The sequence below is a fragment of the Tupaia chinensis genome, unplaced genomic scaffold (genome assembly GCF_000334495.1).
Source record: "Tupaia chinensis unplaced genomic scaffold, TupChi_1.0 Scaffold000707_1, whole genome shotgun sequence".
Taxonomy (NCBI): domain Eukaryota; kingdom Metazoa; phylum Chordata; class Mammalia; order Scandentia; family Tupaiidae; genus Tupaia; species Tupaia belangeri.
The window spans coordinates 1,145,451-1,159,976 of NW_006160230.1; positions in this window are offsets into that span (position 1 = coordinate 1,145,451).

Genomic DNA, 14,526 nt, shown 5'->3' on the forward strand with positions numbered 1-14,526 from the left:
TTTTTTGAGAGGTGCCTTCCACTTTTTTGTGTCATTTTCTATTTCTTTTTTTAGCTTCTCATAGTTTTCCTTGTGGAGGTCTTGAACTTCTTTGGTTAGATTTATTCCTAAATATCTTATACTTTTGATGGCTATGGTAAATGGAATAACTTTCTTCAGTTCTATCTCAGTCTGCCTCTTATTCATATACATAAATGCTATCGCCTTCTGTATATTGATTTTATATCTTGCAACTTTACTGTAATCATGTATTACTTCCAGTAATTTTTTCATGGAGACCATCCAAAATCTTAAGAGGAGAGTGAAAGAGAAGGGATTGTGGTGTGGCCATCTCCCCAGAGAGTGATTCTTACTTTTTGTCTCTCCAACAAGCACACGTGCCCTGTAATAAAAGTCTTTCTAAAAAAATAAAATAAATATAACAGTGATCTAAAGAAAAAAAAAGGAAACAAAAAAACAAGCAAAAAAGAAAAAAGAAAAAAAATACAGGGGGTACTCTTGAAGAGTAGGCAAAGATTACTTAAATAAAACTCCCAAGGCACAGGCAATCATCCTGAAAACAGATAAGTGAGACAATAGACTAGAAAACTTCTGCACAGCAAGAGAAACAATAATTAGAGTAAAGACACAACCCTCAGATTGGGTGAACATATTTGCAAACTATGCCTCAATAAGGGATTAATAAACAGAATATACAGGTAACTCAAGCAGCCTACCTACAAAAAAAATCCAATTATTGAATAAAAGATGAGAGAATAAGCTGAACAGACAACTCTCTAAGGAAGAATGGCCAAAAAGCATATGAAAACATCCTCAACATATCATAAAGGAAATGTAAATCAATACTACAATGAGATACCACTTATCCCCAGTCAGAATGGCTAAGATTAAAAAATAAAGAATGGTAAGTGCCAGAAAGGTTGTGGTGAAGAAGGAAACCCTGTTACACTGTTGGTGGAAATACAAATTTAGGATAGCCACTGTGGAGAACTATATGGAGATTCCTCAAAGACCTACAAATAGAACTACCATATGACCCTGTAATTCCACCACTGGGTATCTATCCAAAGGATAGAAAAACACATCATTGGGAAAACACTTTCACATCCATCTTTATTGCAGCATTATTCATAATTGGTAAGACATGGAATCAACCCAAGTGTCCAAGAATAAATGAATAGATTGAAAAATTGTGGCACTTCCATGTTATGGAATACTATTCAGCCATAAAAAAAAACTATGAGACCCTGATATAAAATAGACAAATGTGGAAGTTTTGTTGTTAAGAAAAGCAAGCCAGACTATGAAAGACAGGCACTGTATGCCCCCCTTCATATATACTGAATATCTGCACGCAATGGCAGAAAATGAAAGATTGGGGAGTATAATGGCAGGGAGGGTAACTGTGGTTAATAGAAACAGCATAGGAGAGGGTGAGATATAGGAGGGAGGGGAAATGAGGGAAAAAAAGAAGAGATGCATTTAACAGACACAAAAATGAAAAGCTATATAGATGATAATGCATTGCATATCGTAGTATCTTTGACCTCACTGATATGCACTGTATTCCATGGGGAAACTATTTTGCACACTAAAGATGTACAGTGATTAAATGCAAACATTTAAAAATTAATAAAAAATAAAACATATCAGAGAAGGAAAACCCTCATTCAAGCAACAAAGAAGTGTATATACCTGATTGTTCTTGCATGCTATGATTATTGGTGGCATGATGGCATGCATTCTTACATATATCATCTATTTCCCCCCACACACAGGATAGTTTTCCAAATATATTATTTTGAATTCCTCACATTTTATTCTGCAGGTTCTCAAAATTTATTTACACTCCTAAGTACAATACCCACTTTATATCCAATATGATGTGAACCATGTCTTCCTCACTTAAAAGAGAAAAAACTTAATGTCTTTTTTCTTTCTTCCTATCTTGAATTTTCCTTAGTATGACTTAGGTATTGTTGAATTCACTTAACTATATTCACAAATCCCTGGGAAAGAATCTTAAAAGGTGTGCGCACACGAATGTGCATGGCACATGGCTTTTCGTCCAATCTTGCTCATTCCTTATACATCTTTATTTTGTAGTTTATGGGAGCTCACAGCCAAAGAAGCAAGGTACAGACAGGGGCAACATTCACAGATCCTGGGAAGCACATGAGGTGTTTCTTTATTTTTGGTCTGAACCTACTGAGCACCTTCTATTTCTAGAATATAACTATTCTCTTTGTCACATGGGCAGCAGACAGAATCGGACTCACTACTTCATCCAAGGTGAGTGCAACTCTCAGAGAGTCACATAATGAATTAGTACAGAAATCATCATTGAAGCCCAGCTCGCAAATAATTTTTCCCGTTAAGTTCTGCTTCCTAGTTGGTGTCCTTTCACTTATTTCATGAGTGAGTAGTATTTGCCTCTTTACCCTAGGTGCAGTGCTTCCAAGTGACTTTAATGAACTTACCTTTCACAACATTAAATGAGCCATTTGTCAACTTGATTCTTTCTTTCTTAATGTAATCCTACTGTCATTTAGATTCGACATTTTGGAGACTTGAACTTCAATGCACTGTACTATTCACAGTTGCTCAGGGGCATGTGCTGAGCTATGCTTTTCCCTGTGATTCAAAGAAGAACATTATTCTTCTTTCTTTATTGCTCCAGTCTTCCACTCTGCACTTCAGCAAATCACTATAATTTGCACCACACAGTACACTATCTGCACAAGGTGTATCGTAGCAACTTCTGAAATGGCCTATAACATTATAAATCATTGTGCTATTTGGCATAAAATGTTACTTAGGTAAATATCCATTGTTGTGCATTTTTGTCTCCTGAGGACTATTAGTCAAATTTTATTGTTCAGAAAGAAAGCCTGTTACCAGACATATTTTTCAGTCTTTATTTATTTATTTAGTAGTGGCTGCTATTTAAAACTATATTTTAATACTTATGAAACACAATGTCTTTGAAAAAAAAAAAAAACAGGCATATGTGTTTCTACACCAGTAAACCATAGATCACATATGGTGGTTAAAGGTAGCTAATGCCCATTTGAATACTTTTATTGGTCATTATTTTGTTACAGGGTGTCTGCAACAAACATAGTACAGATTTATAGATGATAACACATGGCCCCATTGAAGTGAAGTTCTGACTTTATTAGGTCAAATATAAAAGAAGAGCTATCCAGAAAAATCTGGCTAAATGCATCTTTGCATTACATTGGTACTTTGTATCTATTTTTGTGGCATATCAAATTGTCTTTTAAAATTATGAATGATTATATTTTTAAAATTAGCTCTTTTTCGGATCTTGAACTGCTGGTTTCTCTATCAACTGCATCAGTTAGGGTTTGATTGGAGAAGCAAAACCACTAGGAGACTCAGAGCATAAGAATTTTTTATAGGGATTTGAGCTTACACAGTGACATAATACAAATCCACCCCATCAGCTCATTGCTCATCTTTTTACTTATCTGATTTCTATTTCCTCTAAACAAACTCCCTACACATATTAAAGAAAACTATCAAACTGCTATCCAAGATATACTCAAGAGAACAGAGCAAGAGTATACTTCAAAATAGTATCTGAATATAAACTCCACAATAATTGTTCCAAGTTCTCATTAAAATACTAATAAAAATAATTTTTTTTTCAGGAGAGATTTTTTTGCTATAGGGCACATGTGCTTGCTGGAAAGACAGATAAAAACAAAGAGACAAAGTGATAAATCACTCCCCTGGGGAGGATGGCCATGTCACAACGTAGCAACTTCTGAAATGGCCTATAACATTATAAATCATTGTGCTATTTGGCATAAAATGTTACTTAGGTAAATATCCATTGTTGTGCATTTTTGTCTCCTGAGGACTATTAGTCAAATTTTATTGTTCAGAAAGAAAGCCTGTTACCAGACATATTTTTCAGTCTTTATTTATTTATTTAGTAGTGGCTGCTATTTAAAACTATATTTTAATACTTATGAAACACAATGTCTTTGAAAAAAATAAAAAACAGGCATATGTGTTTCTACACCAGTAAACCATAGATCACATATGGTGGTTAAAGGTAGCTAATGCCCATTTGAATACTTTTATTGGTCATTATTTTGTTACAGGGTGTCTGCAACAAACATAGTACAGATTTATAGATGATAACACATGGCCCCATTGAAGTGAAGTTCTGACTTTATTAGGTCAAATATAAAAGAAGAGCTATCCAGAAAAATCTGGCTAAATGCATCTTTGCATTACATTGGTACTTTGTATCTATTTTTGTGGCATATCAAATTGTCTTTTAAAATTATGAATGATTATATTTTTAAAATTAGCTCTTTTTCGGATCTTGAACTGCTGGTTTCTCTATCAACTGCATCAGTTAGGGTTTGATTGGAGAAGCAAAACCACTAGGAGACTCAGAGCATAAGAATTTTTTATAGGGATTTGAGCTTACACAGTGACATAATACAAATCCACCCCATCAGCTCATTGCTCATCTTTTTACTTATCTGATTTCTATTTCCTCTAAACAAACTCCCTACACATATTAAAGAAAACTATCAAACTGCTATCCAAGATATACTCAAGAGAACAGAGCAAGAGTATACTTCAAAATAGTATCTGAATATAAACTCCACAATAATTGTTCCAAGTTCTCATTAAAATACTAATAAAAATAATTTTTTTTTCAGGAGAGATTTTTTTGCTATAGGGCACATGTGCTTGCTGGAAAGACAGATAAAAACAAAGAGACAAAGTGATAAATCACCCCCCTGGGGAGGATGGCCATGTCACAATCCCTCCTCTTCCATTCTCCTCTTGGGATTTTGGGAATGCACATGAGCTGGGCATGAGTTTTAGGTGCCAGGTCCAGGACTCAAACCATGGTCAACTATGTAGGAATCTAGGAAGATACACAACTGCTGGGCCCTAAAAATACTTTAAAATATGAAACATATAATAAAAGAAAATTAAGAGTAATTGATAAGAAAATCTGGAAGAAATTCTGTAAATTTTCAAGCATATAAAGTAGTATTGATGAAAATCTACCTTTTGCTTTTAAAGTTTTTTTTTTTTTTATGAGAAAGAGAGAGTGAAGCAAAGAGGCAATCTTACTAAGAAATTCTGTAAATTTTCAAGCATATAAAGTAGTATTGATGAAAATCTACCTTTTGCTTTTAAAGTTTATTTTTTTATGAGAAAGAGAGAGTGAAGCAGAGAGGTAATCTTACTGTGTCTCACCACACCTTAATCCTCCTGCCCCAGCCTCCCAGTCAGCCAAAATTACAGGTGCTCTGTCACACTTGGTATGGTTAGGATGGGATCTAAATCCTGGGCCTCCCTTGTGGGTCCAGCACTGTGAACTCCACCCTACCACCTGCACCACAGTGACCAGGCAGAGAACCTAGCTTTTATGAGTGAAACTCTGTCCCTTCAAAAAGAAACATTAAAGTCCTAAACCCCAGTACTGCAGAATGTGACATTTCTTTTTTAACAAATAGGGTCTTTATGGAAATAAAGTAGGCCAGTAGAGTAGACTCTAATTCAATATAATTTGTGTCTCTATGAAAAGGGGGAGTATGGCCACAGAGACAGATCTTCACAGAGAGAAGATGAACAGAAACACACAGAGAGGTGTAACTAGAGTGATGTATCTACAGGCCAAGGATTGCCAGAGAACACCAGAAGATAAAAGAGGCAAGGAGGGACTCTCCCCTAGAGCCATCAGAGAGAGTATGGTTCTTACTAAACTTCAATTTTAGACTTCTCGTCTCCAAAACTATGAAATAACTTCCTAGTGTTTTAAACAACCCAGCTTTTGGTACTTTGTTACAACAGCTCTAGGAAACTAATACACATATACCGTCCATGCTTCCTTTCATAGCATAATTTAGAATCTGGTTCTACTCCAGCTCTTTTTAATAATCCAACCTGTGGATTATGTAAAACCTGCACCAAATGCCCCTATAGGAATCTATCCCCTTTCTTAGAAATTCCTTCAAATTTGCCTTATATGTGTATGCTGTAAAAAGCCCTTTTTTAAAAAATCAGTTCTACCCCCTCTTTCTCTCTGATTTCCCCCCACAATTAGCTATCACCCTCAATTTGCCCTTCATATCAGTTCAGTTCTGGTGTCTCTCCTCAGCTCTGTGCTTATTCCTTTTCCTAAGGACATGTTGCATTGTGTTTATCCCCAGAGTCTGTACCACAGACCTGGAAGACTACCTGTTCTTGCTGTCTCTCACTTGGGCCACACTTAGATCAGGAAACAATTATCATGAGACAAGAAGAGCCCAATATAAATTTTTCTAGTCAATTGAATTTACACTTTGAAGCACTAAGTTTTTAAAAATTGTTTCAATATTTTACATGGAAATGTTTCTAAAATACTAATTCATTAATTAGTAGAAGTTGGGGAAGGGATTTTTTTAAGGTATTTATTCAGGGTTAATACACAACATCAAAAACATCAATTTATTTTACTACAGTGCCTTAGGAAGACAGTAAGGTCTGTAATAATATCATAACCCACCAAATAGATTGGTGCTTTAATCTGGGAGAATTCTTTCTGATTTTAGTTTTTATTTTTGTATTTTAATTTCAATTAGTGATTTCTGGGATCTTTTAAATGTGGCAACTCTTCCCCTTCTGATTTATTTCTTCAAATCAATATTGCCCAAGAATACCAGTGCAACTGACTTTTTTGCATTGCATTCATGAACATACAGATAGATGGCCAAAGCTCTCCTTTAAGGGATATGCATAAATTTCAAAACTTTCCTGCACCAAAATATATTTGTACTTTAATTCCATTTTTCATGAATTTTTGAGGTCCCCTTGTATCTGTGAATATAAATAGGTGGATGATGGCTGTTCATATATACATCATTCATGTGTGTGTGACCTAGTATATCATTCCAGATGATTGATTGGTTGGTTAATTGATTGGTTAAAAAAAAAGAGTTTGCCTAAATTTCACCAAGTCTCAGCAAAACTCTTGCTACATTTTATTATATTAAACAAAACTTATATTTTCAAAGCTTTTACTATTGTATGTTCTGAACATACTATCATTTTTCTAAAATGCCTTTTTTTTTAGTGATTTTTACCTAAGAGTATGTGTGCTTGCCAGAGAGAAACAGAGACAGAGACAGTGAGAGGGAAAGTGAGGAAGCACCTCCTAAAGGGAATGGCCATGCCACAATCCCTTCTCCTCCATTTTCTTCCTGGGGATCTTGAGCATGCATGCACACATGCCCAGTGTGAGTTTTAAGCCATGGAGTCCAGCACTTAAACTACAGTAGGCCATGTGGGAGTCCAGGAGTGTAACAACTATGCCATCTGCTGGTCCCTATTTTTCTAAACTTCTTAAAGCACTAACCTATAAATTTTACTTTTTGTTTTTAATAATAATTTTATTGTCATTTACATAAATACACAACTTTTTAAAAGTTTATTTATCTATTTCTTCCATAGAAGAGGCCAAGAGACTTGGAGAGAAAAAATGAAAGAGAGTCAGGTACTTACAATGGGGTCTTCACACCATGATTTCATCCCAGTCTCAGCCAGGCCAGACCATGGGCACACTCATGCATGTCCACCATGATCAAGGAGGTCCAAGGATGTGAACCCAGGACTTTTTCCATGTGAATCCAATTGCATAACAACTGGATTCTAGGACCTACTACCTCTTGGTCCTCAATGTGATTTTTGATAAATGAGAATTTAGGTTAGTTTTGACTCAATTTGTCAATATAGTTAAAAGTCTTTTCATCACAATTGGACTTCTGTGTCGGGGAAGACTTCTTTACAAGTGCAGCTGATTTAAATGCTTAATATTGTACCTTTTTAATGAATAACTGGGGGTCTTAGATTTATCTTTAAATTTGAATGTACTTTTTTGGGGATAATTAAAATGAATTGTGAACTAAAAACTTGCTGCCTTCTAATTAGTCATTCTGTGGCTCCATAGTAGAATGGAGAGACATAGTACCCATCACTATTATCCTGTTGTAACACAGATACATTTTTAAAAAACCTACATTGGGACCAGCAGGTGGCATAATGTTTACCTTGCTGGACTCTCACATAGCCAACTGCAGTATGAGTCCTAGATCCAGCAGCTTGAACCTCACTCCAGGTGCATGCCCAAAGTCCCATGAAGAGAATGGAGGAGAAGGGATTGTGGTGTGGTCATCCCCGCTGGGCAGTAGTTTCTCACTTTCTGTCTCTCTGTCTCAAGCTCATGCACTCAATAGCAAAAAATCACTCAAAAAATAAAAATAAAAACTACATTAATATTGTTCTTAGATTGTCAACTGCTCACTTTTGTAGACGATCACTTCTACAAAAGGTATAGTTTTTAGAAGTTCTACATATAGCAGCATGTAATTAGGTCCTAAGATTTCTTGAACATGACAATCATGAATTAACAGATAAGTATTTTGAGAGGTCTACATAATAAGGAGACAGTAAGTAGACTTGCCGTAGCATAGATCATTGCTAAGAATGTGTGAGGTCACTTCAAGAAATTCATGGAAAAGTAGAATTAAAGTGTGACTATATTTTGGTGTAAAAAATTAAAATTTATGCATAGTTTTTTATAATACACATTTTCCATGAACTTTTTGTAGAATCTTCTTATTAGGATGTTAAGAATATCACTTAAGAATCTTAAGTAGATTCTTAATATTATATTTACTTCTTGCATATTGCAGTTTTAATTAAGACTGAAATCAAACCTAAGACATATTTTGATCCTCAAATTTAAAATGCCACATATATTTATAAGTTTTAAAAAAGCAGGTGTTCTGGGAAAATATCATAAAAATTCTTTGAAGAAAAAAAGTACTTCAGTATTGCCTTGACTAAACATTGAAAAAGACTGTCAAGCTGAACAGTTGACTGATGATGACCCTAGTTGAGATGTCTGTTCTTAGCTTTATTTTCAAAAGCATCAAAGTCATTCTCCAGTCTCCTGGTAAATTGTCAAATCTGTCTGGAATTGCTGTTAGAATACTGTTCATGAAAAGTTAAAAAAAAAAAAAAGCTACCAATAAACTTTACCCTTTGATTTTGAGTTCTCATCAGAGAGAAGTCACTGTATAATTTTTTTCTTCCCTGAGATCATTTACTTTTTATATGAATTGCCTGGATTATACACTCTATGATAACAAATTTCAGAATGACTTGAGAACATCAGAACAGATATAGGCAACAACTAAGAATCTAACCAATACACAATTTTAAGTTAGGAGAGAAAACTTTATAAGAGTTTAGAATTACTGCTTATGAACAAACTTATTTAAAACAGGTAGGTGCTACTTTATAGTATGTTCATTCTACCCACCGAGTTTTATGCCTAAAGTCAGACATGTGTTCACAGATATGTATATATCAGCTATACTTGAAAGTATTTACATTAATTAAGATATTTTTTACATCAATAATATGTGAAAAAAAAAAAGCATGAAAAGCAACTGTAGGTACCAGAGACAGTGTAGGAAGAGGGTGGGAAATGGCAGAGGGTGAGAGGGAGGGAATCGGGGGAGGGGGGAAGCAGTAAAATATTTAAGAAACAAGAAATAGAGAATTATTTGTTGATGATTATATGTGTGGTAATATCCTTGACTGAGTCAAGATATAGTGTATTCTGGATGGGAAAACTCATTTTGTATGCTTAAGGTGAGTGTACAGTGAATGACTATAAAATAAATAAATTTAAGATTAAAAACAAGAGAAGTTTATGGATTATGGAAATACTGTGCTTCCATTGAAAAATATCTTTGCATCCAATATACTTGATCTGTGGATGGTTAAAAAAAAAAAAGCACTATGGTACTCATAGGCATTAGAATATCTTGAGAATGAAGATGTATCTAAGTACTAACTTTGAATTCAAAGTATAGAGAGGGGCAGACAATACTAAACCTGATAAGACATTCTTCTTATCCTCAGTATAACCCAAGAAGTATTACAACATGAGGTGTAAAATGAGGAATAGAAGAGTCAAAAGTCCTTCTCATTGAATGAGGTAGAGAACCCAGAAACATGCAAGATAGACAAACTACAAGGGAATAAGGCCCAGACAATAGCCTCCACAAGGATTCCAAGCAAGTCAAGAGAATTATTAACCAACACAGGGCACCAACAGCAAGAATGGAACAAAAGACTTCCAAAGGAACTTACTATAACCATGTTTGCACTGGTCTCTGGTTATTTGAATGCCCGTCCAACCAAGGACTCACATATTGACATGATTCTTTAGCCTTTGTGTAATAAAATATAGAAAAAATGTTTGATTTTATGATAGTATCTAATACTACTGTTATAATAAATGAAAAGATCCAAGAGAGTGATAGCTCTAATTACCTCTAGATAACAATTGTTCCTATCACTAAAATTATAGACCTTCTTTCTTCCTTTGTGTCTTTGACAAGGATTGCAACATACAATTCTGATCCCCAAAGTCAGGGCAGCCCTCCTTTAATTTTACACAATGTTTTTCAAACATTCTGCTATTTTTCTAGAATAAATTAAAGGTGAAAAGCTATTATTTAGGAATGGTTAGGGATGTTCCCAAAGAATCTGATAATGGAAGTATTTCTTATGTTGATTATCATATGATTATTTTCATAGTTTAATATAGACAGAGAATCATAACTTAGCATCTGAGCTTTTGGAATAATGCAATTGAGTAAAAGAGATATAACATGTCTCCCATAAATAATCCATCTTCCTCTTATTATCTGTGCCTTTATTTATTTTTAAGGTTTTTGTCATAGGGTGTGTGCACTCACTGGAAAGAGACAGAGACAGTGAGAGGGAAAGTGAGAAATCACCTACTAGGAGGGATGGCCACACTGTAATCCCTTCTCTTCCATTCTCTCAAGGGACCAGCAGTTAGCGTAATAGCTATGTCACTATTTTGGGCACACACACACCTGGAGTTATTTTCAAGTAGTCAGGTCTGGGATTCAAATCTCAGTCAGCCATGTGGGAATCCAGCACCTTAACCATCATGCTACCTGCAACCTTCCCCCAATATCAGTGACTTTTAAATTTTAAAAAATGTATGACTTTTGCACAGCAAAATGGCAAAAAAACAAATTGTGACTGGGTATGCAAGACATTATCAATACACCATCTTAAATACATAAATACGTTAGTTCCACAGCTAAAATTGCTCTTTGAGTGATCTGATGCTTTTGTTCAGAAAATGAACTACTGGCCTGGCCTATCCTTGCAGGGTGCTGCTCGTGATACTGGAGCCATACAAGGGGCTTGAGTTTGAATATTGTAGGCTGACCTGAGCATGTTGGGTGCACCAGCATATACCAGTGATCCTGGCTGGCTGACAGGCTGGTGGGGCATTGCAGAGTTACAATACCCTCTCAAGGGTACCCCTCTCTCTTTCTTTCCCCAAAGAAAGAAAGAAAGAATTTTTAAGATTAAAAAAAAATTAAACTTCAGCTGAAATAAATAACTCTAGGAAAAAAGTGATTTTTCAATCTTCTCATTGCTTTAAAATAGGAACAAGCCTGGGTCTCTGGGATGTCTGAGGTGCGGCATGGTTGTTAAAGTCAGATATAGCTTAGGTCAGAACATATGACAGATTTAGTTGTAAACTAAAGTCAAACAATTAGACAAAAGTATGTGACTGACATCATGTAGAATAAAAACTAGAGAAAACATAAAGGAAGTTCTAGAAATGAAGTCAAAAACCACAAAGGTCACTGCTACTCAAAGAAACAAGTTAGGTACCAAAAAAGCACCACAGGAAAATGTGGAATGTTAACTCATTCTCTGGGAGAAGAGCTGTATGATATGGTCCAACAAACTCTGACCTTCGTTTTCAGAAGCCTAAGCCCAACTGAACTGATCCAGTCTCTTTGGAGGACCCCTGTAAACAAGAGAATCATTTCCAGTCCCTTACGAGTACATTTATGGCCACATGATCTTGCCTAAACTCTTTGACAGCCTATCTTATGCCTTGTTATTTCCCTGGTTTGTAAAACAGTGCCTGACACAAGGTAGACTTTTAAAAAGTATTTTTACATAACATACCCAGAACTCATCTATTGCTTAGAGGTATCTATGTCCTCAAGGATTCCAAATTGTCCATAGGCCTTTGTTAAATAATACAACAATACCATTCCACATGGTTATGACACTTCACAGTTTACAAAGCACTCCTACCAACATCGTCCCATGAGATCTTCCCAGACACTCTGAAGTAAATGTTAATATAATCATCATTCACTTGATACAGATCTTCTCAAATACAGGCCATATCTCTAGGCCAACATCAACTACAATGTAGAACACGAAGAATACTGACCTACCAAAAGGCAGTCTAAAGTTAAATATTAATAAATAAGTATATTTAATAACAAGAATCAATGACAAAAGATATTTTAAAGAGGAAAAACGGACATGAATTTTATTTAAGATTAAAAATAAAATATGAAAATATATTAATAGTATGTATCAGTCACCCAAATTCGTATGTTTAAGTCCTAACCCCCAATGTAACTGTACTTAGAAGTCCTTAAAGTCAAATAAATTCACTAATGTGACATCATTATTGGTAAGATGGGTGTCCATAAGAAGAGACATAAGGGGTCAAATGGTGGCATGGTAGTGAAATGTGACAAAATGGGGGGGACCAGCAGTTAGAGTAATGGCTATGTTGCTGGACTCCCATGTAGCTGACAGTGGTTCGCATCCTGGACCCAGTGGCTTAAAACTGACGCCGGGCGCGTGTGCATGCATGCCCAAGATCCCGAGAGGAGAATGGAGGAGAAGGGATTGCGGTGTGGTAATCCCCCCTGGGGGGTGATTCTCGCTTTCTATCTCTCTGTCTCTCTCTCTGGCGAGCGTATGTCTCTCTGTCTCTCTCTGTCTGGCGAGCGCCTATGCCCTAGAGCAAAAACCTCTCAAAAAAAAAAATGAGGGGTAAAAGCATAGAAAGCAACCATGGATACCAGAGACAGTGTGGGAGGAGCACGGGAGATGGCAGAGGGTGAGAGATAGGGAATCAAGGATGGGGGAGAAAAGCAAAATATACAGGAAACAAGAAATGGAAAATTATTTGACGATAACATGTACATTGATGTGCTTGATTGAGCCAATATACAGTGTATTCTAGATGGAAAGTCTCATTTTGTATGTTATAATGATGTACAGTGAATGAATATAAATAAATAAATTTAAATAATAAAAAAAAATTTTTAAACATGATCCTCAGTGAGGCTGATATTCCAGCAAGTGCCCTGGGTATTTCAGATACACATGTACCCAGACACTGTTTGGGCTCTCTCTGTCTCTCTCGCTCTCTCTCTCTCTCTGTCTGCCTCATAGAATAAAGAAAGAAACTCAAGAGAGATACCAGAGAACTTATTTTCTCTTCCTCTCTCTGTCTCTCTCTCTCACCCTATTTTCTGCACTGCCATGTGAGAAAACAGCAAGAAAACCAGAAAGAGAGCCCTCACCAAAAACAGACTTTACTGGACCTCAATCTTGAACTTTTCAGCCTCCAGAACGACAAAGAAATATTAGTTTGTTGGGAAAATTATGATGTATTTTTTCTCTGTTTTTCTATGCAAAAATGTGTCATGACTTTCCCAACAACCCAATAAACCTGTGATTTAATCCAGCAAGTCTATGGTATTCCATTATGGCAGCCTACAAACACAATATGTTTTCCAGAAAAAAAAAATGAGTGAAAAAAAAGACAAGAGACCATCTATTGGCTAATCCAACACATAGGAACTCTATATGTCAAAAACTATGTGATTTCTACTATTATCATCTTCATTACAGCATACAAAAACAGAAGACCTCAGAAACAACTGTAAGAAATAAATTGTAAGTAAAATTTCAAAGACTATTTTGCTCAGATTTTTTTTAAATCAGCTTAGATATTTTCTTTCCTGAGTTCCAGTTCAGAAAGAAGATACCAGAAAAATGTTATGTAAGTATAAAGTTTCCAAATTTCAGCACAAATTGAAAGCTTTCATAGAGACATGTTTGAACAATCTATTTTAGAGTTATTTTTCTTTAACTGATCCTATAAAATGTTCAACAAAATTATATTCCATGTGTTCTAGGAAAAAAAGAAATGAAAGAAATATCTCTACCCAAAAATGATGAAGTTCTAATATTTCTCCTATTCTCAGATAGATGGTCAAGTTCAGACCGTATCAGTCCCTCTCACACCTCCTCTCTCTTTGCTATCTTCTAGGGAGACCACCACCTATCTGAACACAGATTCAAATTGTCTGCCCAGTAATATTTCCTCTGAGCAATTGAAACTGCAGCTTTCTTCCCCTAAGGCATGGTACAAACACCTACCTTCATAAATATTTCATACATGAAGCTCCCCATGGAGATACATGGGAAAGCTGAGAGATACACCTCAAATGGTTTTCTCCCAAGAGATTCCACTTGTAACTACTTTCTCACAGAAGTTTTTTTTTTTTTTTTTTTTTTTGAGGGGTTTTCGCT